Source organism: Rattus norvegicus, chromosome 9 (genome assembly GCF_036323735.1).
Source record: "Rattus norvegicus strain BN/NHsdMcwi chromosome 9, GRCr8, whole genome shotgun sequence".
In the NCBI taxonomy this organism is placed as follows: domain Eukaryota; kingdom Metazoa; phylum Chordata; class Mammalia; order Rodentia; family Muridae; genus Rattus; species Rattus norvegicus.
Window position 1 is genome coordinate 25113590 of NC_086027.1, and position 14879 is coordinate 25128468.

The window sequence follows — 14879 nt, forward strand, 5'->3', positions numbered from 1 at the left end:
ACACTCTGAGGGCGGGGTGGGAGTGGGGAGGGGTGGGGATCAACTATTACTTAAGACGGAACTGAAATTGAATTAGCAGTTTTCATAGCAATGCATGTTATCCGATCTAAACAACGATATGGTGCATGAATGTTACTGGGAATGAGCATTTATTCTTCAATGTGCTATTATATATTACTTCTTCTGCACTGACCCATGTGCATGCACACACAAGCACATGGGCCTGCGTGCACAGGTAATAGCATGTTGCAGATGCACACGTAGAGCCAAAATGCATAAAATTTTTTGCTTTCCAGTGCTTTTTCCCCTGCTGTGAAGAACGACGGGACACTAGCAGGAGAGGGTTAAGTAGGAATCTCTAGTAATGTCTCCACTTGCTCTTTGAGGAACAACAAAGAGAGGAAACAGAGCCTCTATGGAAGGAAATTCCCAGGCCGCACATGGACGTTCGCAACCTGCCCTGTGAACCCCTGAGGGGTGTCTGATAATAAACACCCAGCCAACAAAACAGCCCAGAAAGGCATTTTCACAAGCATTCTTGTATTCTCACCACGGGGCGAGAAAACATTTTTCTGCATCTGGGGACCTGGAAGGGCCTGGACAGCCACCTGCTGACAAGACCCAGATATCCTAGCTCTGGGCTGAGCTGGTATTTCTCTGTACAGGTCCACTCTGCAACCTGAGTCTTTGATTGTGCTGGGGCTGAGGCTGGGCTTTGAGCCACTGGAATTAGGATCACAGATGGATCCAGGGCAGGGCGGGGCATGGAATGCTGCATGGAGACCTGAGACCCACCTTTTCCTCTCCCATGAGATCCCCACACACAAGCCAGGGCACTGAACCTTAAAACAATGCTGTACAGACCTTCCTCAGGAGTGTGGAGGGAGAGATTAAACTATAGGGGACAGCGAAGCCAAAAGTTTGCTTGTAGTTCCTCAGAGGCTATCCGTCTTGTTTTTTAAGTCTTTGATTTCCCTGGAATCCACCAATTAGGCTAGGCTAGCTGGTCAGCAGAGACTCAAAGATGAGCTTGTCTTTGCTTTTCCAGCCCTTGGACCATAAAGATTCCACCACACCCATGTGTTTACTGAGGTGCCAGGGACTGAACTCTGAGTTCAAGTCCAGCCTGGTCTATAGAGTTTCAGGACAGCCAAAGCTACACAGAGAAGCCCTATCTGAGGTTGAGGAGTGGGGATTAGAAGCATGTGCCATCACACCCAGACCAAGTGGCATTCTGGACCTCTTTGTCTACAGAATAAAATTATAAGTATTGGAAGCTGGATATTAAATAGAAATTACTTATAAGGAACGTTTAACAATGTGGAATCAGGGGCTCGAGACCCCATATGTACAATAATGCCAAGCAACCAGAGCTTCCAGGGACTAAGCCACTACCTAAAGACTATACATGGACTGACCTTGGACTCTGACCTCATAGGTAGCAATGAATATCCTAGTAAGAGCACCAGTGGAAGGGGAAGCCATGGGTCCTGCTAAGACTGAACCCCCAGTGAACTAGACTGTTGGGGGGAGGGCGGCAATGGGGGGAGGGTTGGGAGGGGAACACCCATAAGGAAGGGGACGGGGGAGGGGAATGTTTGCCCGGAAACCGGGAAAGGGAATAACACTCGAAATGTATATAAGAAATACTGAAGTTAATAAAAAAAATAAAAATAAAAAAAATAAAAAAATAAAAAACAATGTGGAATCAAACTGTCACACCTTAAGTGAAAGTCTAGTAAAGGTCTGATAGTTTATAATATACTAGCTTATTTATCTCCAAACTAATAAGACATGAGATCTTTTATAGCTATTTTGAAGATAACTAAATCAAAGCCTACCATAATAACAAAATTCTGGGTGGTTCAGTAGCTCATGCTTGCAATGGCAAGTACCCACGCGTGCATGTTGGGGAGGCACATGCGCTCTTACGACTTTCATTTTCCTGTAATATGCTTAAAAACCCCTTTGTTCACAAGGCAACCTGTATCCTCAAACACCATCCCTGTCTCAAAATCCCATCAGAGTCCAGCACCCAGCACTGGTGAGGGTATAGCCTTGGCCACAAATAGAAAGCAGAGCTTTTATTTTTAAATTGCCATCACCAGTGTCTGAGATATTTTTAGTTGGAAAAAAAAATCAGACCTATCTTCTCATTTGCCCAGAGTGGAGCACGACCTCCATCTTGACCCCCTGCACTCAGAATCACATTGAGTTGACTGAGGGGGAACGACAGCTTCCATGTTTCCCTCTAGGTGGGGTTAACCGGAGTCTCTGCTCAAGCCTCCCTCTGTCCTTTGTACTGCAACAATGGACGGAAACACAGCCTCGTTGGAGGAAATTCCCAGGATCGCGCTTCGGACATTAGACAGTTGCTTTGCTATGCTGTGTAGCCAAAGTGCGAGTAAAAATAAACACACGGGTCTTCGAAGGCTCTACAATGTGGCCCTGCATGGTTGATTGTATTTCAAAGGGATTTTTAAAAGACGGTTGTTTTTAAGAAAGCAAACTTAGGTATGCCTGCAGAATAAACTGTATTGTGCCTCTGTTTCTGCCTGACAAGCCCCAGCATTGTTGGTGCTCTTCTGTAGAAAGGACGATTGCCATTCTTTTTCTTTCTCCTGATATCCCAGTGTGAGGATGGAGGAAGCAAAGGTGTGCCTCAGTGCAGCCCAGCATCTTTAGAAGGATGTAAGGGACTGGAAGAATAGCCGGTTCTCTTGTCTATGAAGAATCCAGTATTAGCCTAGAATTTTTGGATAGTCTGAGCCCACTTAAGCTGATCCTTGTGTCTCTAAAAAGATCTAAGTTGTCAGCTGGCAGAGGCTGTGACCAATGTGGTCCTTTTTACAAGAAGACAAGGCAGGTAGGAGGATGGAGAACTTGACATTGGAGCCGGCAGCCAGCTCCAGCCAGCTCTCTTCTCTCCCTAAAGGGCAGACACCCAACTCACAGCTTTACAGGAGCACGGAGCTATTTAGCTTCAACATGTCTCACTTAGATTTCTGAATGGCTAAGAAAGCACATCCCTGCAGGAGTCCTTCGGTCTCAGAACTAGGAAGGGGGCTTGTGAGGTTCACCCAATTTTGTGTTGACTGAAAATGTCTCCAAACACGGCCGTTTCCCGTCAAATGAGAATGTGTTTGTAATTCAAGCACCAAGCCACAGTCGACTTGTAGAGTGACCCAAGAGCCATTTGGGGTGAACTTTTCCCCTCTTCTTTTCTCTTGTTTCGTTTGTTGCGCTTTTTCCTGGAAGTCGGACTTAATCTATTGTTGCAAAGATCCTATTTTTAAATTATGGCTGCTAAAAATTAAGGCTAGAGAGTGAAAAGTCAGCTCACGTCATTCCAAGCTAGTGATTTTTTTTTTCAGTTCTTTATCTGGTACCTTGGATTAGGGCACTGACATCATGAGACTCACAAGAGTGGGAAGGGACCTTGGAGGTCATCGCTCAGACCCCACCCATTCAGTGTTCCCTTTGGGAACACCCTGACCGCTGGTCTCCTAGGGTGCTGGAATGTTGCCCAGGACAGGGTGTTCCCCCAACCCCCGCAAAACAACTCACCCATTTTTAGACAATTCTGATGGTAGGTAAATCCTTCTGCATATTGAGTTGCAATCTTTTACCCTATACTTTCTATTCTGTGATCCGGTGGCCTTCTCTTTTCCACACAAGTGACTTTTGAGTAATTGGAGGCCACTTTTGCATGCTTCCTCCAGATACCTGCGTGCCCTTCCACTGCTCTATGAGGGAGCCTTTTCTCATTTTCGTCATCTTAGTCTCTCTTAAGCTTGGGATAGCGCTTTTCCTTGGTGTGACTGGGTGTATTTGCATGCTCACCAACCCAGAAGTCAGCATCAGGCATCAGGGTGTCTCTTCCACTCCTCTCTGCCTTATTTCTTGACGTGAGGTCTCTTCACTGAATCAGAAGCTCACTGGTTAGGTTAGATTACAGGGACAGCAAGCTCTAGACATCCGATTACCTCTGTGCACCCTCCCCCCCATGCCAGGACCAAGATTATAGATGTGTACCGCCATGCCTTCCTTTTATGGAGCTGATAGCGATGCAAACCCAGGCTCTCAAGTCTGAGTGGCAAGCATTTTACCCACTGAGCCATCCCCCCCCAGCTCTGCCGGTATCCGTCAGTGAAGCAACTTGCTACATATGTTAGCTAAGTAATCTTCACCTTGTGCGTTAGAACATAGTTTCAGAAACGAAATCAAGATTTAGCAAGGTTACCTATTGACAGATGCTAACAAACAAGGAATTTAAAACTGCCTCTGCCTCTGTTTACCTCCACAGCAGACTCTGATTAAAAAGGAAATGTTGAGGTAGGTGAGGTGCTGCCCCCCTGGAATCCTAGCATTTAGAGAGAGAAGGGTCGAGCATTCAAGGTTATTCGCTACTCATGTAAAAAGTAAGATGGGGGCCAGTCTGGGTAGCATGCATCCCTGCCTCCAAAAAGGCTAGAGAAAGATAAGAAGAAAGAGGGAAGGAAAGGGAGAAGGGAAGGAAGGGGTGGAAGGATATTGTATTATATAAACCTAGGTTTCTGCCATAATCTAAGTACTGCCATCCACTAGAACCCTCCCATGCAGGTTAACATCCTTTTGGTGGCCACCACAGTTGCTTAATACTAATAGACTGGAGAGAAAGTTTGAGCAGTTAGGAGAAGAGCTGAAGGGCTTCTGTGCACAGGGACAGTAAGTGAGAGGTGAAGAAGCATGTGCAGCAGGAAGCAAGAGGAAATTCTGGGTGTCCATGAAGTATTTATTTGGAAACTTCATGTGGTAGAGGAACAAGAAACGGAGGGTTAAAGGACAGAGAAAGAAGCCACCTGAGAAGGTCTGAGCAGCTTCGTGCCAGCCTGAGCCTAGTGGTTGAGTCTGGGCACACCTAGAAGGCATTGTTTTCCTTGCAGCTCTTTAGAGCTGTTGCTATGCGGTGCCCTAGGTAAAAGGTACAAAGGACAATGTGAAAGTCTATGGTTGGAGTGAAAGGTAGATTCCCTTAGGATCTTTCTGTGACTCTGCCTCAGAAAACTGCAGCTCATTGCCCTCCAAATTCTCAAGAGAGGTTGGGGATATAACTCAGGTGGTAGCGGGCTTGCCTGCTTAGCATGCATGAGACGTGGGTTCAGTCCCTGGTACAGCATAAAGTGGGTATGATAAGGGCAGGCATGTAAGCCTAAGGCTTGGAGGTGAAAGCAAATGTACCGGAAGTTCAAGGTCATAGTTCTTGAGAACACAGTTCAAGGCTAGCCTGGGATAAGTAAGACCCTCTCTCGAAGCAATCATGAGCCAATGTGAGAACAGAGGCTCCCAGACCTCTGTCCACTGAGTGAAACTGAAGCTTCCCTGCTCACCACTGCATAAAAGCAAGGCTCAGGGAAAGGTTGGAGACCCAAAGTCCCCTGGCAAGACAGCCACACATGCAGCTGTTATAGCCAGAGACCCCAGGACATGGTACAAGCTTTTCTGCATGACCACACTGTATCAAAGCTCCCAATGCCCTCACTTGCATGCGTTAATATTTGATACCCATCAGATCTCTTTGTTGCCCTCCCCCACTTTTAGGCAAGTGTAGGAGAGAGGATGATGAAAGGTTCTTTGCTGAGGTTCATTGTTACGTTTGTCATCTTGTTCTTAGCACACAGCCAGCTGCCAAATACGGGTAAGGTGTTCAGTACATACTGCTGGGAAAGCAAGTCTCTGACTTAGTGTGGTGAGGAGTAGAGAGCAGGGATGGGGAAGTGCCTGTCGAGGAAAGCTAGCTACCCAGAGAGATGCGAAGACTGAAAAACGCATGGCACACATCCTCAAAATGCTCCAACCCATAAAGACTCAGATCATAAGAGCAGAGGAAAATCTTCCTGGAAAACTTTAACTATGCATCGCATTCTGGTCATTAATTCAAAGTATTTGGCTAGTACACACATTCATTTGTCCTTCCTTCCTTCCTTCCTTCCTTCCTTCCTTCCTTCCTTCCGTGAGATAATACTGACTGAATACAAGCAATATGCCAGGCGTGCCAAGTGCTATGGACTCAGAAATAAAACACCAGTCACAGATGAGAAAACCCATAGCAACCAGCAGTTCATATGCCATAAAGTCATAGACCCAGGGTGTTTAGTAAGGGGTAGACTGAGTGTAGGGGCGTAAGATTAAACCAAAGCTGTAATGGGTAATTGGGGCAGAGAGAGCAGCACACCCAGACCTAGGTGGGTGGCAGAGTGATCACGTGATAAGGGAAGTGGCACTCAGTATAGTTGGAAAGCCAAGTGGTGAGAGAGGAGGCTGGCAGGATATTATGGAGTAGAACTGGAGTCATCTGCCCTGTCCAAGGCAGAACCCGGCAAAAACTTATCACAACCTGGATGACATAGACACAGTAAGTCTGGCAAAGAGATCGGGGGTGGAGAGAGTTGCATTTCGAAGGAGTCCCTAGTTAATGCCTGATACAAACGGTTCCTGGTGCCTCTTAGGTAGCGGCAAACCAAGCAGCAGGGAGTATTTATCTGACATAGTTCCTAATTGCCCTTTCCCAAGAGCTCTGTAGCAGGATCCCGGGAATGAATGGAGAAAGGCAACACCAAAGCTAAGTTCGCCAAGACCGTTCAATGGATCAATCGATAAGAGAAGCTATTAAAAGAGTTCAGTAAGTTGGCTGGTAGTCTTTGAAGTCGGTCCAAATACTTCTCCTCAGAGAAAGGCTGGTTATAAGAGCAACATGAAACAGTAAAGTTTAACCACATCCAATCCAGTCCAGAACTGTGTGAACTGAATCCGCCTCGACTTTCTCTGGGTCTCAGCTGCATCATCCTGAGCCTCACTAAAATCCAGCCAGCATAAACATCCAGCTAATGCAACCTTGTCGTGCCCACAAAGGGTCTCCGTACCAAGTGGGAAAAGCCAGGCTCTATAGATATGTTTGGATATGTATTTCAGGAAATCTCAGAAATAGGAAGAAAGTTCTGGAAAACAACACAGATGTCCACCAGACCCCTGGGGGTTTTGGTTTTAAATTATAACATACAGGTATGTAAATAAGAAACACCCGTTGCTGCTAAACACCTTGGTATATCGCTAACTCAAAGACTCAAAAGTCAACTAAAACACTCATGGTAGAGGTCCGCACAGTAGGGAAAAAAGCAAGTCAGCTCACAAGTACTCCCCTTTCATTACACAGACGCCGAAACATATAACCCCTACTGAGATGTTTCTCCAAAGAAAACAAGAATCAGACTTTGTGTTTCACGCACTACGCTGGTCGCTATTCTCTAGCCAAAGGCAAACAAACTCAAAACAATCAGTAATAACCGTCTGCCTGCCACTATTTGCCCACAGTCCTGTAAGTCAGCGATCTCCACAAGGCGCAGAAGTTGAGTAGAGACAGTCACGGGGAATTGCTGCATAGACCGACACCCATCCCTCTGCTTTAGAGGCTCTGAGCTCACATCCAAGGAGACAAAGGACCACAGGAGCACCTACCTTTCTCTTCAGCACTGGGCAGCCTCCTCAGATTTACTTCTGTGTGGTAAAATAGAAGAGCGCACTGCAGACCTCGGAGGTGAGGTGAAACTTAAAGGTGTCCCATTCATTCAGGCAGCCTGAGGAGGGTAGAGTTTCAGTAGATCAGACTTTAGATGCTCCCAGGCTCACGCCGGCTTCCAGACCTCTGGGGCAGAGGTGAATTGTGGGCTGTTCCTCAATGCAGGAGGAAACTGGGAGGCACTGCGTGGCTCGAGGTGGAGGCGGAGGCTGGGGAAGGGAACTAATGTGGGGACTGTAATAAATGAGGAATCCTCTCCACATGATTTCCTGTATTTGGTGCCTCTTGCCTCTCTCAGGCTCCCCAGAGGGAATCAGAAATTTAAACTTGTCCTTTGGCCACTAAGAGAGGAGAGATTAAACACGCTAAGAACCAGGAGAACAAGGAGAAGCAGGCAACAGGCAGGGAGCTCACTCTACCTTTATCTTTAACCACATACTTTCTTCCTGAAATTTCTCCAAGTGTTTAACCCTGCGAAAGTCAAGGGTGCCTTCGTCCTTTTCCTCTTACCTTCTGGCCCTGGCCCAGACGCCATGCAGCAGAGCAACTAGTGAGAAACTGGTCAGAACAGGCTCAGGAAGAGTATTTCCCTGCCCTCAGGAGAGACCCAAGGAGGCTCTGTTTTAGGAAAGGCTTGTGATATTCGTTATTAATCTTTTAAAAAAACTCCTACTATTTACTGATCTATTTATTAATCAATTTTGTTTCAAGGTTTGAAGAATCATTGATGATCTACTGTCGCGCCCACCTCGTCCGGCAAGGAAGACGCAACACGGTTGGATTCTTCTCAACAGCCTTTACTGCAGGAGACCTTCTTTGTTGATACAGGGAGGCGGCGGCAGCCAGCCCTAAGTGTTACAGCTCCAAGTGTTACAGCTCCAAGTGTTACAGCTTTAAGTGTTACCGCTTTAAGTGTTACCGCGCCGAGCGGCAAAGCCGCTCGGCTTATATACACAACAGTATGCTAATCTTCTTTCAGGGATTGGTGGGCGCGAGTCACCCCACTGCCATCCCAGCTACTTGTCCTCCAGAGATTGGCGAGGCATGAACTCCCATTTAGCATAGTACCGCCCCAGCCAGACTGACGTCAGGTGCAAAACTCCACGCATGCTCAGTACTGTTGTTAGGAGGGCGCCAGATTCACCTCATTATCATACAGCTGTCGCACCGCTCCCTACATCTCCCCCTTTTTTGTTTAATAAAATGACTGGTCTAGATCTGGGTGTCACGTCAATCTTGTCATTGCTCCTGTCTTAGGTCGTTCCTGACGATGACTCGGCCTTACCCGTCGTTGGGTCACCCTATCGCCACCGGGCCCCGTGTCTTAGGTTGGTCCGAGCTCGAGGAAAGTTGCCCGTCCCTGGATACAATGACCCACATGACTGTGACAAAAATGATCTAGGGCGAACTCTTAATCTTTCAAAGAGGCCAGCCATACATTGGGAGAAGCACCATTGTCAATGGCAGTCATAGCCTGGTAAACAACTGCTTTGTGTCTGGCATGTTCCCTTTTTAAACGGCCAATAAGCCAGAGACATACTCCGCATCCCAGGAGGACAATAGCTCCCCAGGCAAACATGCCCGCCCACTCCTTAAAAAAGGAGAAAGCATTGGTAATCCATGAGGTAAAGTCTTCAATTGTGATGGGGTCCAGCCTAGTGCTGTTGAGGACAGCAATCTGCATCAGCAATTGTCTGGATAGTTGCTCTGCTTTCATGGACCAGTTTCCTTTCAGATAATTTCAGATTTCTTTGCTCTGTTGAGAATGCTGAGAAAAGTTGGCTTGCAAAAGAGTAATGCATAAACCTCTTAGGGAGGAAACGCAAGACAGCTGTGTCATATGATACAGTGCTTCAATTTGTTCTTGAACTAAATCTATCCTTTGATTGGCTAATAGAAGGCCAGATGCCAAATGAGTATTAAATTCTTCTTGTATCTCTAGCGCCATTGCAGTTCTTTCTACAATCTGATTGACAGTCTCAGCCATCTGTATTTGATTGGTCATAGCAATTGCAGCTGTGGTAGCTGCGGCAACAGACAGCACGATGGCTGAAATTATGACTGCCGTAATTCCAAAATCTCTTTTGGTTCACAGCAAATTAAGAATAGGAAAACTATCTGGGTTTGCCTCTACTGGGATTGGCACAAAGGAGGGAATCTTGACCATTACTGTGGTGTCATTGTTGCCATCTCAGCATTCAGCTAAATAGCAGACTACATCAGAGCTATTACAATTTAAAACACCATTGTTGACATTAGTGCTTATCAGAAAGAAAAAGGTGATCTAACACATACTGAAGTACTAGTGGCAGTATTATGTTCCAAGAGGTTATTATATTGAATATTGGTCAACCTGGTATCATTTTTTCTGGTAGCCGAAACATTATACAGCGTGAAGTTCTCACCCATCAACCTAGCAAAGGGGGTCAGGGATGTATATGCCCCTTGCTCATTGGACAGCACCCATTGAAACCAAGGCCAGAGATTATGCTTGCCAGTCTTATTCTCCCCCCAGTCATACTGTACATGGCCAAGAGGAGGGGAAAATTCAAATCCTGGTAGGAATTGTTTTGTTCTATGGAATGGACTCTGACATGGGGTAAAATTAGGTGGAAACTCTTGATGCGGGGGGCAAGCGGGTAAGACTCTACGACGGGTAGAGCTATTCTGTGCATAGTTACCTTGCCCTGGGCCTGATGGAACACTACAATTATGCATCACAATTAGTGTTGTAATGTTCAGATCAGCAGAACTATCGACTGACATGTCCTCGCTGGGTGAAGAGACTCCCTGGGCAATTTGACTCAAAGCAGCCAGGATGATCCCGGTGTTCATTGTGCTGTCACTTATAGGATTCAACCAATTAGCTAATGTGGCTCTACGTAACCAAATACAGGGCAGGGAAGAGTCTTTAATGGTAAAACATAAGGTATGCAACAGAGAAACGTTAGTGGCGGCATACCGTTGGGGCATTTCTCCAGTTGGCACTATACAAGGAACATCACGCAAACAGGAGGTAGAGAAAAAGGTTGGTAAAACAGTAGAATTGCTATGGACTGGCATGGGTACTGGCCAGGATCTGGCAATAGCCCACAGGGTGATCGAATTAACCTGTATTACCATTCCCAGTAGTAATAGTAGGGTTCATAGTCTCATCTTCAGGAAGAGCAGAAGGCAATTTTCGAGTCAAGCGCTCAGGTACCCAAATTGGATTTTCTTGATTCTGCGGAAAAACACAAACAGCTCCCCTAGATCTCGAGATCACGGGATCTGGGCCACACCATTTATCAGTTAAGACATCCTTCCACTTTACTTCTGCATTAGTTATAGGTGTAGTAGCAGCATGGCGATCCGCAGCAGAGTGGCCATGCGCATCCAAAACTAAGAAATTTAGAGTAAAAAGAGCTAAAGAAAGTTGTTCTTTTGGTGTTCGGCTGCTGGCAATTCCCTCTTTTTGTTTTTTTATCAGCTCTTTTAAGGTACGATGTACTCTTTCCACAATTCCTTGACCTTGGGGATTGTATGGCAATCCTGTAGTATGTTTGACCTGCATTGTCTGGCAAAATGCCTGAAAGGACTTTGCAGTGTAGGCAGGCCCGTTGTCCGTCTTGAGACTATCAGGCTTTCCCCAGGCTGCCCATGCCTCTAAGCAATGGCTAATGGCATTACGAGCCTTTTCACCAGTCATCAGAGTAGCATGTATAATACCAGAACATGTATCAACAGAAACATGAGCATATTTTAAATTTCCAAATTGAGATATGTGTGTGTGACATCCATCTGCCAAAGTTTTAGCGGGATCAGACCACGAGGGTTAATCCCTACATGAGGAGGGTGGTGAAATTGAACACAATTCTGGCAACTTAACACCACATCACGAGCTGCAGCTCTAGAAATTTTAAATTTTTGTTGAAGAGTAAAGGCAGGTACATGAAACTTTTGATGAAATTCTCTAGCGAGATCAACCGGAGCAGCATGAAAAATAAACTCTCTACGAGTACTAGCATCCACCAGGGCGTTATTACTGGTCATGGGACCAGGCAAATTAGTATGGGCTCAAATATGTTGTATGAAAAATTTATTTTTTCTGGCCCAAATCAAATTTTGTAATTCTAAAAGAATTTGACATACAGTACTAGTTGACCGAATTGGCCCTGCAATTTCAAGTGAGCGTACCGCATTAACCACATAAGCAGAGTCAGAAATTAAATTAAAAGAATCATGAAATCTTTTGAAAACTTCCAATACAATTTTACATTCTGTAATTTGGGGGGTACCTGGACTATATTGAATTAATACTGGTTCTTGAGAATCAACCATATAGGCACCTACACCGGTTTTGGAGCCATCTGTATAAATATCTAACGCTCCAGACAAAGGCTCTGAGGCAGTGATCTTAGGAAAGATCACTGGATGTTCAGTAAAAAATTGTAGCAGCGGATCCTTAGGATAATGATTGTCAAACTCTCCATCAAAACTACAGCACAATATGGCCCAATCATCTATCAATGCACACAATGTTTCTACCTGAGCAGTTGTATATGGTATAATAATTTTCTTTGGTGAAATACCAAAATGCTGAATGCAAGATTTAACGCCTAATATAGCTAGCTGTGCAACAGCAGAAGGGTAATATTCAAGGGTTTTATTAGGAGAAATATGGGGATAAATCCAAAGAAGTGGACCTTGTTGCCATAATACTCCTGTAGGTTGACGAAAAGTTCTCAGTATACACAAAAGCAGATCTTCCTCTTCCTTATACCTTTTTAGTATTGCCTTTTCTAGTCTTTCTTCTACTTTCCTCAAGGATAATCGTGCTTCCTTGGTTAAAACACGGGGTGAAGTAAGCTGAGAATCCCCTTTCAGGATCTCATAAAGTGGTTGTAAATCTACATTGGGCATTTTTATATAGGGTCGAATCCTAGTAATTTTTGAAAGTCATTTAATGTTTTTAAATGGTAATTCAATTTTTTGAGGAGAAATGCTATGAGAAGTGATTTTAGTTCCTAAATATTCTCCCATTTGGCCCATTTGAACCTTTTCAGGTGCTATGAACAATTGATTGTTTTCAAGTACCTTAACCACTTTTGTATAGGCCGCTTCTAGGACGGCTAGTATAAACATTTAGCCAGCCCCCTGGGGAGCTTGTCCAGCCAACTTAGGCTTCTAGCTACAGATGCCGGCTCCAAAAGCCAATTGAAACTTTTTATTTATTTGTTCCTTTCTTGAAAGGAGTTAAAGCTACATCAATGGGTGAATCAACCAGCATTTAAAGTTTTAACCATTTTTTTTCCTTTTAAACATGAAACACAAAACATTCAAGCAACGAGAAGCAAAACCCAGACATAAATTGACATACATCCACAGCTTGGTGCACCAAGGACAAACAATAGACACAGAGGAAAAGAACTAGATGGTGTTCCACCAAAGGGACCCAGACATCCTACCTAAAGAACCCAGAACCAGAAACAAGCACTTCTCCAATAGGAGCCAGCAAGGAGGCAAGACGTCTCCCACCTCCTTCTGTTCCCAGGAGAGCTTCAAAAAACTTAAGCTCACTTCCTTCTTTTGCCAAAGCATCTGTGGAGAGTTCGGGAGGACTGTTTTTCTCAACCCCATTCTCTCTCTTGCCTAGGGTGTATATTGTCTCTAGTCAGGGTCCAAAGACTAAAAGCATCTATGAGAATCGACTTTGCTTCTCTAGATTTTAACATAACTCTAAAAGAACACATTACCATTATTACCTTTTGACCACTACCATTACCCCAAGTCTTTATCTTTGCACATGCTTTAAATTTCTGTGATCCTTCTGAATTCTGCTTACTGGGGCCTTTAAAATCTGTATCCACCACCTGAGTTCCCATTCTAGGGGTCAATATGAGTCTGGTGGTGGAACTGAGGTGGAGTCTTGTGCTTCTTTTTGTTGCTCTGCGGGAGGCCCGGGACCCGATGGTTCTACCTTTACTTTCACTTTCTCTAAGCTGTCAATGATGCTTTCTAGATTGTCTGACATTTCTAAGGTCAAGGCTTTTAAAGAATATATCTTATTTGTTTCCTGGTCCTGATTATCCTCTTTTTCCATCTCTGCCTTCTCTCTGTTCCTTTTATCTCCTTTTCTTTTCTTTTTTTCTTTCAAGACCTTTACTCCCTCTGACATACTTTGTTGATGCTCTGCAAGGACCCTCTGACCTGTCCTAACTGCTCTAACCGCTTCCCACACAAAGAAAAAAAAATAAACAAAATTACAAGCCTTACCCACAAAGGATCCATTGGAAACAACATTGCTGCAGACTGCAGACCTTTTAGCCTCTAAACCAAGGCTTCCATCGTCTCTGCTCACCTCCAGAGAACTTTATCGTCCCTTACCGGGAACTTTTCCGACGTCGCTCCTCCTGAAGCTGAAGAGTTCTGAGATCCACGAGGATGTCCTCGTCCCCGTACGGGCCACCACTTTGTCGCGCCCACCTCGTCCGGCAAGGAAGACGCAACACGGTTGGATTCTTCTCAACAGCCTTTACTGCAGGAGACCTTCTTTGTTGATACAGGGAGGCGGCGGCAGCCAGCCCTAAGTGTTACAGCTCCAAGTGTTACAGCTCCAAGTGTTACAGCTTTAAGTGTTACCGCTTTAAGTGTTACCGCGCCGAGCGGCAAAGCCGCTCGGCTTATATACACAACAGTATGCTAATCTTCTTTCAGGGATTGGTGGGCGCGAGTCACCCCACTGCCATCCCAGCTACTTGTCCTCCAGAGATTGGCGAGGCATGAACTCCCATTTAGCATAGTACCGCCCCAGCCAGACTGACGTCAGGTGCAAAACTCCACGCATGCTCAGTACTGTTGTTAGGAGGGCGCCAGATTCACCTCATTATCATACAGCTGTCGCACCGCTCCCTACAATCTACAATCTTAAATCGCTGAAAGCAGGATCCTCTCCATTCTCAACCTCTGCCTGGATTGTGACTCATTTGGGAGTCAAACAATCTTTTCACAGGAGTCATACATTTGAGAACCTGAACATCAGATTTTTACACTGCAATTCATAACAGTAACAAAATTAGAGTTATGAAGTAACTGAAAATATTATGGTTACAAATTGTATTAGAAATACAAGTTTTATGGATAGTGGTCACTACAACACGAGGATCATAGCATTAGCAAGGTTGAGAAACATTGCTCTATAGAAAGTGTAAAGCTCCTTGTAAGCTGAAAATTCAAAAGTGTAAAAAAAATTCAAGATGGCGGCCATCGAGCACTCAGCCAAGGACAGAGAGGGCAGTCTCTGTAACCCCAGGGCTTAGTATCTCAGGCTGGTCCCAGTTACAGA

At 45.1% G+C, this 14879-nt stretch overlaps 1 protein-coding gene across 4 annotated transcripts in view; it reads right to left on the reverse strand.

Moving 5' to 3' along the window:
- Adgrf5 (adhesion G protein-coupled receptor F5) overlaps positions 1 to 14456 on the reverse strand; it is a 113185-nt gene extending 98729 nt beyond the window's left edge. The window contains exons 1-3 of one of the 4 annotated variants that reach the window (XM_063266632.1): positions 13922 to 14456; positions 10676 to 10778; positions 7495 to 7613 (exon numbers count right to left, since the gene is read on the reverse strand). The gene's annotated coding sequence lies outside the window, so the exon portion shown is untranslated. Of the gene's footprint in view, positions 1 to 7494; positions 7781 to 10675 lie in introns of those variants that run through there. The other 3 variants (XM_063266631.1, XM_008766833.4, NM_139110.2) reach the window with 3 other exon arrangements.
- Between the last annotated feature and the right edge of the window lie 423 nt (positions 14457 to 14879).